The 12,369-nt window shown below is 42.6% G+C and overlaps 1 protein-coding gene across 1 annotated transcript in view; it reads left to right on the plus strand.

Annotated features, from left to right (window-relative positions):
* The window catches only part of LOC126203863 (histidine protein methyltransferase 1 homolog), a 59,408-nt gene that overhangs the window by 42,674 nt on the left and 4,365 nt on the right, over positions 1–12,369 (plus strand). The window lies entirely within an intron of this gene.

Below are 12,369 nucleotides of genomic sequence, written 5' to 3' on the forward strand. Positions count from 1 at the left end.
CTTTTGAAAGTATGCACACGTGACACAACCTTCCTCCTCTCTTAGGAAGATCACAGATTCTTAAGATGTCCATGCTGTCTTCCTCATCCACTGGGCTCTGGTTAACATAGCGTGCTGCTATGTAAGTTTTCGGTCTGAACTGCATCGGGCGCGTACATATTCTTTACCCTCCTTCACATGTCAAACCATACGACAACACCAGCAATGCCAGGGCAGTTTCCATGTTGACATCGGGCATTGCCTCTGATAATGGTGCTCGTGGTGCTGATGATACTGGCATCGGCAGTTGCTTAGGGACAGGTAACGGAACTGCTGGTTCGGCTACCGAGAACAGATGCCCTTACTCACACGGGAGTGAAGAACTGGCAGGAGCAGGTGATGTGACGCCCAATGTGGTCGGGCTTGGAGGCAATGGTGTGACATCAGGGGGTGCCCGACTGTCCACATGAAGGCGAAGCTGATCATGGTGTCTCAAGCATAGTCTGTCCTCCATACCGATGTCGCAGAGATGCTCCCCCTCGCATTTGGTGATGACAACTGGAATCCATTTAGAGCAACATCCAAAACCACACATCCAGATAGCCACATCCAGCCAGAAGAACCACGGTGGGTGCACGGGTTGATGTCTAGATGGAGGGTGCAGAAGGTGTAGCAGTGTCCTTGGCTGATGCCCATGGAGTAGCTCTGCCCAGGCTCTTCTCGCCAAATGGTGTGAAGTGGTAGCAGTATGAGGAGAGAAACCAATCTGAGGCAACATACTCTTTTATTTGAGTTTTGAATGTTTGCACAAGGCGTTCTGCCTCAACGTTAGATTCAGGATGGAATGGTGGGGCGAGGATGTGACAGATACCACAGGAATCACAGACACTAATGTAGTGGGCAAGCCTGTGACGGTGGCAGCTGTGGATGTGGAGACACGATGAACATCATATGGAAAATGAGAATACGCATCGACAAACAACAGGCAGTAAGCGTTCAGAAAGTGGTTGGCGAAGTCCGCTTGTATATGATCCCATGCATTGCACGGTATCAGTCAAGGAGACAACAATGCCCCAGGAGCTGCTTGGTGTGTCGTACACTGTGAACAAGAGGCAACCAGGCGGCAACATCACTGTCCAAGCTGGGCTTGCGCCATAGGGTGGTGGGGTTTCGGGTTCTGCTGGATAGGTCAGGAGTCCACTACACACAGCAGACGGCTACACGGGTAGCAGGGGTTGTGTGGCGTGGACTGGGCAGTTTTTTAGGGTAGATAGCCTCGGGCAAGTACAGAAAGGGCAACAGCCTCAAAGGGTGAGGGGCAAAGTCAGGACATGTGGGGACCAAGCAGCAATCGGTATTGTAATTGTAAACTGTCGAAGCTGCATTGGTAAAGTACTGGAACTTTAAGTACTGATAGAAAGCACCGAAGCTGAAATCACTTTAGGTACGGAAAGGTGGCTGAAGCCAGAGATAAATTCTGCCGAAATTTTTACAAAGGCACAGACGGTGTTTAGAAAGGATAGATTGCATGCAACCGGTGGTGGCGTGTTTGTCGCTGTTAGTAGTAGTTTATCCTGTAGTGAAGTAGAAGTGGATTGTTCCTGTGAATTATTATGGGTGGAGGTTACACTCAACAACCAAGCTAGGTTAATAATTGGCTCCTTTTACCGACCTCCCGACTCAGCAGCATTAGTGGCAGAACAACTGAGAGAAAATCTGGAATACATTTCACATAAATTTTTCAGCATATTTTAGTCTTAGGTGGGGATTTCAATTTACCAGATATAGACTGGGACATTCAGATGTTTAGGATGGGACAGAGCATTGAGTGACATTATACTGAGTGCACTATCCAAACATTACCTCGAGCAATTAAACAGAGAACCGACTCGTGGAGATAACATCTTGGACCTACTGATAACAAACAGACCCAAACTTTTCGGCTCTGTAAGCACAGAACAGGGAATCAGTGATCATAAGACCGTTGCAGCATCCCTGAATATGGAAGTAAAGAGGAATATAAAAAAAGGGAGGAAGGTTTACCTGTTTAGCAAGAGTTATAGAAGGCAAATTTCAGACTACCTAACAGATCAAAACGATAATTTCTGTTCCGACACTGACAATGTTGAGTGTTTATGGAAAAAGTTCGAGGCAATCGTAAAATGCGTTTTAGACAGGTACGTGCTGAATAAAACTGCGAGGGTCGGGAAAAACCCACTGTCGTTCAACAACAAAGTTAGGAAACTACTGCGAAAGCAAAGAGAGCTTCACTGCAAGTTTAAACATAGCCAAAACCTCTCAGACAAACAGAAGCTAAATGATGTCAAAGTTAGTGTAAGGAGGGCTATGCGTGAAGACTTCACTGAATTCGAAAGTAAAATTCTATGTACCGACTTGACAGAAAATCCTAGGAAGTTCTGGTCTTACGTTAAATCAGTAAGTGGCTGGAAACAGCATATCCAGACACTCTGGGATGATGATGGCATTGAAACATAGGATGACACGCGTAAAGCTGAAATACAGAACACCTTTTTCCAAAGCTGTTTCACAGAGGAAGACCGCACTGCAGTTCCTTCTCTAAACCCTCGCACAAACGAAAACATGGCTGACATTGAAATAAGTGTCCAAGGAATAGAAAAGCAACTGAAATCACTCAACAGAGGAAAGTCCACTGGACCTGATGGGATACCAATTCGATTCTACACAGAGTATGCGAAAGAACTTGCCCCCCTTCTAACAGAACGTGTACCACAAGTCTCTAGAGGAACAGAAGGTTCCAAATGATTGGAAAAGAGCACAGGTAGTCCCAGTCTTCAAGAAGGGTCATCGAGCAGATGTGCAAAACTATAGACCTATATCTCTGACATCGATCTGTTGTAGAATTTTAGAACATGTTTTTTGCTCGCGTATCATGTCACTGCTGGTAACCCAGAATCTACTCAGTAGGAATCAACATGGATTCTGGAAACAGCGATCGTGTGAGACCCAACTCGCTTTATTTTTTTCATGAGATCCAGAAAATATTAGATACAGGCTCCCAGGTAGATGCCATTTTCCTTGACTTACGGAAGGCATTTGATACAGTTCCGCACTGTCGCCTGATAAACAAAGTAAGAGCCTACGGAATATCAGACCAGCTGTGTGGCTGGATTGATGAGTTTTTAGCAAACAGAACACAGCATGTTGTTCTCAATGGAGAGACGTCTACAGACATTGAAGTAACCTCTGGCGTGCCACAGGGGAATGTTATGGGACCATTGCTTTTCACAATATATATAAATGACCGAGTAGATAGTGTCGGAAGTTCCATGCGGCTTTTCGCAGATGATGCAGCATTAGAAAATTGCAGTAAAATGCAGGAAGATCTGCAGCGGATAGGCACTTGGTGCAGGGAGTGGCAACTGACCCTTAACATAGACAAATGTAATGTATTGTGAATACATACAAAGAAGGATCCTTTATTGTATGATTATATGATAGCGGAACAAACACTGGTAGCAGTTACTTCTGTAAAATATCTGGGAGTATGCATGCGGAATGATTTGAAGTGGAATGATCATATAAAATTAATTGTTGGTAAGACGGGTGCCAGGTTGAGATTCATTGGGAGAGCCCTTAGAAAACGTAGTCCATCAACAAGGGAGGTGGCTTACAAAACACTCGTTCGACCTGTACTTGAGTATTGCTCATCAGTGTGGGATCCGTACTGGGTCGGGTTGACAGAAGAGATAGAGAAGACCCAAAGAAGAGCGGCACGTTTCATCACATGGTTATTTGGTAAGTGTGATAGTGTTACGGAGATGTTTAGCAAACTCAAGTGGCAGACTCTGCAAGAGAGGCGCTCTGCTTCGCGGTGTAGCTTGTTGTCCAGGTTTTGAGAGGGTGCGTTTCTGGATGAGGTATTGAATATATTGCTTCCCGCTAGTTATACCTCCTGAGGAGATCACGAATGTAAAATTAGAGAGATTCGAGCGCGCACTGAGGCTTTCCGGCAGTCGTTCTTCCCGCGAACCATACGCGACTGGAACAGGAAAGGGAGGTAATGACAGTGGCACGTAAAGTGCTCTCCGCCACACAAAGTTGGGTGGCTTGCGGAGTATAAATGTAGATGTTGACAGGTCAGTGATTTTGTGCTTGACACACCCCAGTGATCTGCATATAAAAAATGGAGAACCTCCGAACGAAGCATTGGGGGATCACTACCTGAGGGGCTGCGTAATCCATGTCTAAAAGCAGAACATCATCCACAACAGAGAATTGATGTCAAAAGCTGTAATAATTACGGAGGGGGTTGGTCGCAGAGGAAGGTGGTGAATCCGGCCAACCATGTTTTTCGAATGTTATGGCCTACTACAAAATGGTATACAAAGCTACAACCTTCACAATCCATGTGCTAGTTACAGGAAAACCGTCAACCGTCTGCTGTGTGGCACTCCATCAATGTGGAAACAAAGCAATTTCTTATGATCAAATCTCACGTCTGCACTGGCCAGCAGTGGGACAAAGCATTGGCATCCACATGTTGATTCATAGGGTGGAAATGAATTTCGTAGCTGTAATACAAAAGGAAAAGAGCGGAGCATTGAATGCAATGTGGCACTTTATCTGAATAAGGAAAGCAATGGTTTGTGATCAGTGGCCGGGTGGAATTTGGTACCATAGAGGAAAACATGGAATTTCTTCACAGCATATACAATGGCAAAAGCTTTCCATTTTGAGCAGAAGTCAGCATTTTTTGGCATAAGCAATAGGCTGCTTGGAGTCATTGGGATATCTATGAGCCAGTACTGCCCCCAACCTGTACTGTGAAACATGGGTCGCAAGAACCAGATGGAGGCTTTGTTGGTAAGTAACTAAGCTAGGCGCAGATTATAACATGATCTTAAGGTTAGAAAATGCAGTTTCACAGGCTGGCGACTAGCAAAACTGAGACTCCCTTGCGCAACAACGCATGTAACGGCTGCGCGATTGTTGCTGCCCCAGGCTTAAATTTATGGTAGTAGGTGACTTGCTTGGAAAAACCTGAAGTTCTATGACTGACATAGGGTGTGGAAGTGATACAACAGCAGAAACTTGTTGATGCGCGGGGATTTTAGACCCTCGTGAGAAACTTCAAACCCAAGAGAAATGATAGAAGGTTGAAAAAAATTGACATTTTCCTAAATTAAACTTCAACCTGGCCACTTGGAGGACAGAAAAAAAGAGTACAGGGATTGTGTAAGTGATCCTCAGTAGAGGTACCGGAAACTACAGTGTCATCCAAATCGTTTCCACAACCTGCCAAAGACGCTTTAAGTTGTTCCAAAAAACATTGAAAAATTCGGGAGTGCTAGTGACTACAAAAGACAACAGCAAGTATTGGCACAGGTCAAAAGGGATATTGACAACTTACATATGTTGTGACTCTGTATCTAAAGGGAGTTGTAGAAAAGCAATCGACAAGTCAATTTTTGAGAAATATTGACCACCTGATAATTTCACTAAGAGTTTTTCTGGGCAAATTGGGATGTATCCACTATACACTGTGCTTTCACAGAAACTTTAAAATCATTGCAGGCGTATAACCAGCCCGAAAGTTTCTTTACTATGACTAAGGGGTGGTAGACCATTTACTTGATGCAATAGGCTGAACAGTGCCGTATTCCGTGTGGCGATATAATTCATCTTTGACTTGTTCCCTGAGTGCCACTGGAACCAAATGGACCCTGAAAAAACAAGACTGAGCAGAATGTTTCATGTAATGTGCACTTGAAAATTGTTGGCACACCCCATTCCAGAAGAGAACAAAGAGGAAAACTCAGAACACAGTGTGTCTAACTGTGTATACGGCATTTACTTAGACACTACCGGTAAATTCACTTCATCTGAAATGGTAAAACCAAACACCTTGAAAGCATCTAATCCAAAAAGATTCTCTATGCATGCATTATTTACAACAAGAAATGTCGGTCACTGGGGTAGGGAATTGGCCAAGAATAGAAATGCTCTGTTTATTGTAATTTATTAACTTCCGTGACTCAGGGAGAAGTGGAGAGGAGCCAAATCCATATAAGTTTATGAGTTTAACAAGGTTACTGCAGCTCCTGTATCTGTGTGCATGTGGAGTACTTTACAAAAATCCATCACAGCAATGAAAAGATTGTTTGGTGCAACAGAATTAGCCAATACAATGTTTACATACATATCCACATTAGAATTAGTGTGTTGAATTTCTGCATTACAAATAGATGCAATGTGACCTTTTTTGTTGCAATTATGTCATGTAGCCCACTGTTTTGGGCAGTGTAGGCACTCATTATTAATGAAACAATAAAGGTGGGATGGGAGAGTGGAAAGTGTCCATTGCTGTTTACTGTGTTGGTGAGGCTACTCCTGGGAGCGAAGCCAGCCACCTTGACGCTGTGATCATGAGTGGACCACTGTGACCTTGTTTTCCTTCTGCAAACTATTTGAAGTTCAGTGTGGAGGAGAAGGTTGGATTGCTGATACCTCACACCATGACTCAGTTTGGTTACCCAAAGCACCTCGAATGACTGTACAATAGCTAAAACCTTGGAGAGGGATGGGTTTTCACCCTAGAGGCGTCGCTTTCGCAGCTCACGATCCGGAACTAAACAAATGATAGCATCTCTCACCATCTGATCAGCATACAGCTCCTTATGCACATCAGACACAAAACAACGATTAAGACGTAACTCATGGAGTTCAGCCGCCCATGCTCAATAGGACTGATGTGGTTGCTTCCTACAGCGGTAAACTCAGCCCAGGATGTGAAGATATGGGTGGGCTTACAGTAGTATTTTGAAAGAAGTTCACACATTTGGTCAAACATTAAAGAAGAAAGATCCTGAAAAGGAGAAAGTTGTCATAGGACTTGAAACATTCTTGGCGATACCTATGAAAGGTACAAGGCATGACATAAAATAGCATCAGTAATCTCACAAGCTTGAAGGTGTTGTCGCAGACGTTTCTGGTATGCATCCCATTCCTCAACAGACTAATGGTATGTAGATAAGGGAGGCAGATAAAGCATGGGTGCTGTGGAGGGCAAAACAGCAGGTGACACAGACTGAGGAGTGTGCCGATTAGATAAAACAGAAGCCAATGATCAAAGTACCTGAGTTTCGTCCAGCACCTGTGATTGGTGGTGCAATGCCATGTCGAATGACTCTTGCTGTTCGACCAACTGACATAAAATGTCCTCTGTAACACCATCACCCATTGTTAGAATAAATGGAGGACCAACCAGAGCAGAAATTTGCATGGAGATTGGGACCACACTCATCACCAATCGTGTTGTAATTAGGTATAAGTGCAACACAACCAGTAGACTGAACACAACTTTATTCCAGGGAAGCATTAACAACTAAACACAGTATTTAAGTAACATTAAGGAGGAACCAATTGTGTTCATAAAGAGCTGTAGCAATACACGTAGATAACTGAGGTCGAACATAGTTAGGATAGCCTTAAATAGACTGGGGCCCATGGTGGGCTCTGATGGTGAACCCCCACCCATAAACAAAAGTCTGGGCACCTTTTGTGGATGACATAGCACTGCCACATGCACGGGCTTTTTAAAGTATGTGCATGCATCACTGGAGACGTAGAATGGAACTTTTGGGGCTCCCCATGAAATAATTTTCCAGTCTGAGAAATAACTTCTTATACCTGATATTACAACACTACTTTGCTTTCTATCTATTGAATATGATTTGACCCATTTCACTATTGTTAATTCCATATCTACCTAATTTATGGAGTAGTAGGAACTGGTTTACACAGTCAAAAGCCCTTGTAAGGTCACAGAAAAATTCCTGACTTTTTGGGCCTTGTCCAAAGATAAACACATTTTCTCAGAGAATTTTTTGATGGCTCTTATTGTACTCTTCCCTTTCTGGATGCTGCACAGATTTAATGTGATGATATTAGATTTTGCCATGAAATTTAGGATCTCCGTTGCAACAATTTTTTCAAATACTTGGAGGAGATTTACTGCTTGGTAGCTTACTGAATCTTCCTTTGCGCATAGTTTAGAGCATCTGGGACACATTCTGCATCAAATGACTGACTAATTATTACAGACAGGGGTTCTGATTTTAAACTAGGAACTATTTTAATTATTCTAGTGGGTATTGAAATTGAAGAGGTGGACATTATCTAGGTAACACGTTACATCAACATCTCATTCTGATATATTTATAAAAAAAAATTCATTGAAATATTCTGCTCTGTTTCTGAAGGATTTGAAATTATCACTTAATTTAATTTTAGAGATTTGTGGACTTTTTGTATGGTTCAGAATGAATTTGGTGTGTACGCTGTTTCTTTTATTGCCTTTACCACCCATCTAATTACAGTTCTATACTGTTTTACGTAGTTCATAAAATCTGTGTGTTTAGTTCATTGCGTCTTTTTTACCGCTTGGTGCTTTTATACCAACAGGTGTTGATTTTATTATGCTTGTAATTTTTTATGGCAGACTCTTTAAAAACACACAAAAAAGCTTTCATGAAATTGTCATAATTTTTAGAACTTATATTACAATGACCCATTGGCCTGTTTAAGTCTGCAGTAGAACAAGTGTATATTTTATTTACTAAAGTATTGTTTGATGCATGCTTTCCTAATTTATGGTTAATATGTTTTGGTGGCTCCAGAAACAATGCAGAATGATTAGATTTCCCTAAATCAATGCAGAATTTTTTTGTATCATCAAATGCATAATTTTACATACTATTATCTATACAGGTTGCAGTTCTCTTTGTCTTTATTGTGAATTCCTTGAAGTTTGGCTTGAAATCAGATGACGGGGTGAGATCAGTGATTCACTGGATTCATTCATTACATTTTATATTAAAATCATTAGCTATCATGATTCTTTTAGTTGTAAGTCTGCTTCTTCAACAACACCGATTTTATAAGTGTAAACTGTGTACAGATAAATCACAGAAAGTAAGAGTTCCTGACACCTGGAAATACACAAAATGGAAAACTTCTGGAAGTGGATACATCTCTGTCAGTACAGTGCTCCAGAAGTTTGTTGAAAAATGCATATGTTAGTGTAAGAGAACCCTTTTTGTAGGTTTGACTGGGAAGCACTTGAATATGAAGCACACTTCTAGTACACCCATATGCCATCAGTTCATTCGCTGAAGACACAAGTGTCAGTTGAATGGTGAGGAAAGACAATACTGCTTTAGGCTGACAGGCAAGTCCATGTGTTAGCCAAATGCTGAAAGCAGTCCATGGTGATACAGGGTGATGAGGAGGATCCTCCTTTGCGACTAGTTCTTGGGAGTGGTCAGAGGATTGAGGGGGGGGGGGGGATTACACGGGAAATATGTCTGCAGACTATGTTTGGGGGATAGTGCAAGTCTGTGAAGATCTCAATAAGATCTTCAGCACACTGGGCAATGGATTTCTCAGTACATCATTTCAGGAAAGTATCCCTATCCATAGTTGAAACCCAGTCCCAAATCCTGTTCCTTAAATGCTGCATATGCTATGCAATTTCCCCCACCCCCACCCACCCACCTCCTCTCCCTGCAATGGTCTAACCATGAAAAAATTCCATCTCTGGATGCCACCTGTCCTTTCACAATAATCTTCAAAACTCCAGATTGTTCTGATCCCTGTGCCCCCACTAACCTGTTACTAGGGAAAAGAAATCACCACAATAACGGCATCTGTGAACCACTCTGCAAGATATTGTTACTGTGCAGTCCCAACTGCATATCTCTCAAATTAAATCCTTGTCTTCCAACACTTGGAGCACTCCAGACACCACCTGCAACAGTGTTCAGTTTATTGATATTACTGTATATTGCTGCCACGGAATAACACTACTCATTAGTACCCATCCTACCCTCATAGCATCCAAATACTGCTTGCTGACCTCTTCCTTCTTCTACAACCCCCAAAACTCCCTCCAAACATCCCACAAAACCCAGAACCTAAGCAAACCCAAAACACTGCTGTCAAATTATCCATCAATGATCTCTCAATCTTACAAAAGAATCCAGTCCTATCAAACAAGACCTCACCTTCCTCTTCTCACCCATGTCCAATCATGAACTGGACTTGTTAAAGGCCTACACTCCCTCTCCCAATCCCTACAGTGGAAACACTTCTTTGCCACCAATCTTTCCAACTCAATACTAGTATTGACCACTGCCTCACGCAGTTCATACTGCCATCCAACTACAACCCTCCTCCCTTGCCAATCCCACCCAACCACTGCATGGTAACCTTTTAGGAATTCCTTACCTCCAACTTGGCTTCACCATCCTGTTCCAGATCCCTTTCCTGGAACACAAATATATCAACAGAGGCATTACATCTCCACAACCTCAACACAGACCCCCAATTTAATCATCCTCCCTGCAGACAGGATGCATCATAGCGATCACATGAGAGAAAGCATTTGCCAACTGTATGACTACCTCCACCTACAAGCCGTGCCATAGTGATATCAACCCAGAAATCCAATAGCATCCAATCCATACTGAAGTCCTTAGGCTCATTCCAGAAGCTCTGTTCCAAATCCATCTGCCTCTTCTTCGCAACCAGGCCCTGCACACTCACCTTCTGCATGCTGCCCAAAATCCATAAATGTAACAGTCCTGGCACTTCACTGTAGTTGGTGAGTGTTCGCACTGAAATATCTCAGCTCTTGTTGACCAACACCTCCAAACAATTCCCCACAGCCTAAGCTCCCTTATAAAAGACACAAACAGTTTCCTTCCCATCCACAACCCATTACCACCTGGATCCCTAATCATCATAGTTCACAATATCTCGCTGCATACTGACATCTCTCGTGCTCCTTGCCACTATCGAACACTACCTCTCGTGGTGTCCTACTGACTCTGAATCCACCATCTCATTCCTTATACATCTATCTATCTGCAGCCCTATACTTAACTACTTCTCCTTTGAGGAAAAGATACACAAATAAATTTGTGGACAGACATGGACATTCTGCATGGCACCCACCTATGGCAACTTCTTTATGGGACATCTATATAATACCAAACCCCTTGTCTCATTCAGGTACATTGATTATATCTTTGTGATCTGGACACAGGGCCACCAAGACACCCCATCATCATTCTTCCACAGCTTGAACTTTTTCTTCCATTCACTTTGCCTCTTCCTCCTCAGCCCAACATGCCACTTTCCTAGACATTGACGTCCATCTCTGTGATGCATCTCTCTAAACCTGTGACCATGTCAAGCCCACTAACCACCAACAATACCTGTATTTTAATAGTTGCCATCCATTCCGCATCAAAAGAACTTTCTCATTTAGTCTGACTACTCGTGGACATCCCATCTGCACTGATGATGAATCCCTGCACAGTCTTTTGAGGTTCTTACAGAGGTTTTCAAAAGCAGGCACTGTCCCCAAAATCTAGTTCACAGACAGTTTTCCTGTGCCATATCCACATACATACCTAATACTGTGACCACTCTCAGCTACAAAGATACACCGCCCTCCCTCTCCCTCATTTGCCCTATATCACCACAGACTGCATCAACCAAAATGTACTGTTTCCCAGGAACATCCAACCTACAATCCTGAACCCTCCCCACAGTTCGCTATCATATCAATCTATGCATGATAACCTAGTCCTTCCTTGTACCACGTCATACCACAGTGGACCATCCAGGTGCAAAATCTGTTTCATACACCCAGCCAGTACATCCTACTCCAGTCCTGTCACAGGCTTATCTTGTCAAAGCAGGGCCAGCTGTGAAAACTTTGGCATAATTTCTGCACAAAATTTTATGTCGACATGACTACCAACTAAATTGAATGGGAACCTTCAAACTGTGTCCAAGAGCAGAGTTGATGACCAGTGGCAGAGCATGCTGCTGAGAACAACATGCTTGATTTCAATGGCTGCTTCACGATCCAGGCTATTTGGACACTTTGCTCCAACACCAGTTTCTCTGAAGGTGGGCATTATCCTTTGACATGTTGTTACCTTCACCCTGTTAAATTATTTATGTGAACACACAGTTATTTTTGAAGCATAATAGTTATGTGCATCCATAACAACAGAGTCCTGTTTATGACACACTACCATTTGTCTTGCATCTATACAATAAACATTGCTACTTGCCATCAGCTAACATAGCATTTTAGTCCTTTAATCTGGACATTCAAATAATATGTAGAAGTGGCTACTAAGGTATATTTTTAACGTTCTTTTGAAATGGTTGCTATTCCCAATTTCTTGCTTTATTGTAGAAGCGAGTCTGTTGAACACCTTTGCAACATTGTAAATAGCATATAGGTAGAATCGAAATAAAACTTTTTTTGTCTTGTATTGTGATTCTAAAAATCTCAGTCTACCTGAAAGATATTCTTTATTATCAGCA

The sequence above is a fragment of the Schistocerca nitens genome, chromosome 9 (genome assembly GCF_023898315.1).
Source record: "Schistocerca nitens isolate TAMUIC-IGC-003100 chromosome 9, iqSchNite1.1, whole genome shotgun sequence".
Classification (NCBI taxonomy): domain Eukaryota; kingdom Metazoa; phylum Arthropoda; class Insecta; order Orthoptera; family Acrididae; genus Schistocerca; species Schistocerca nitens.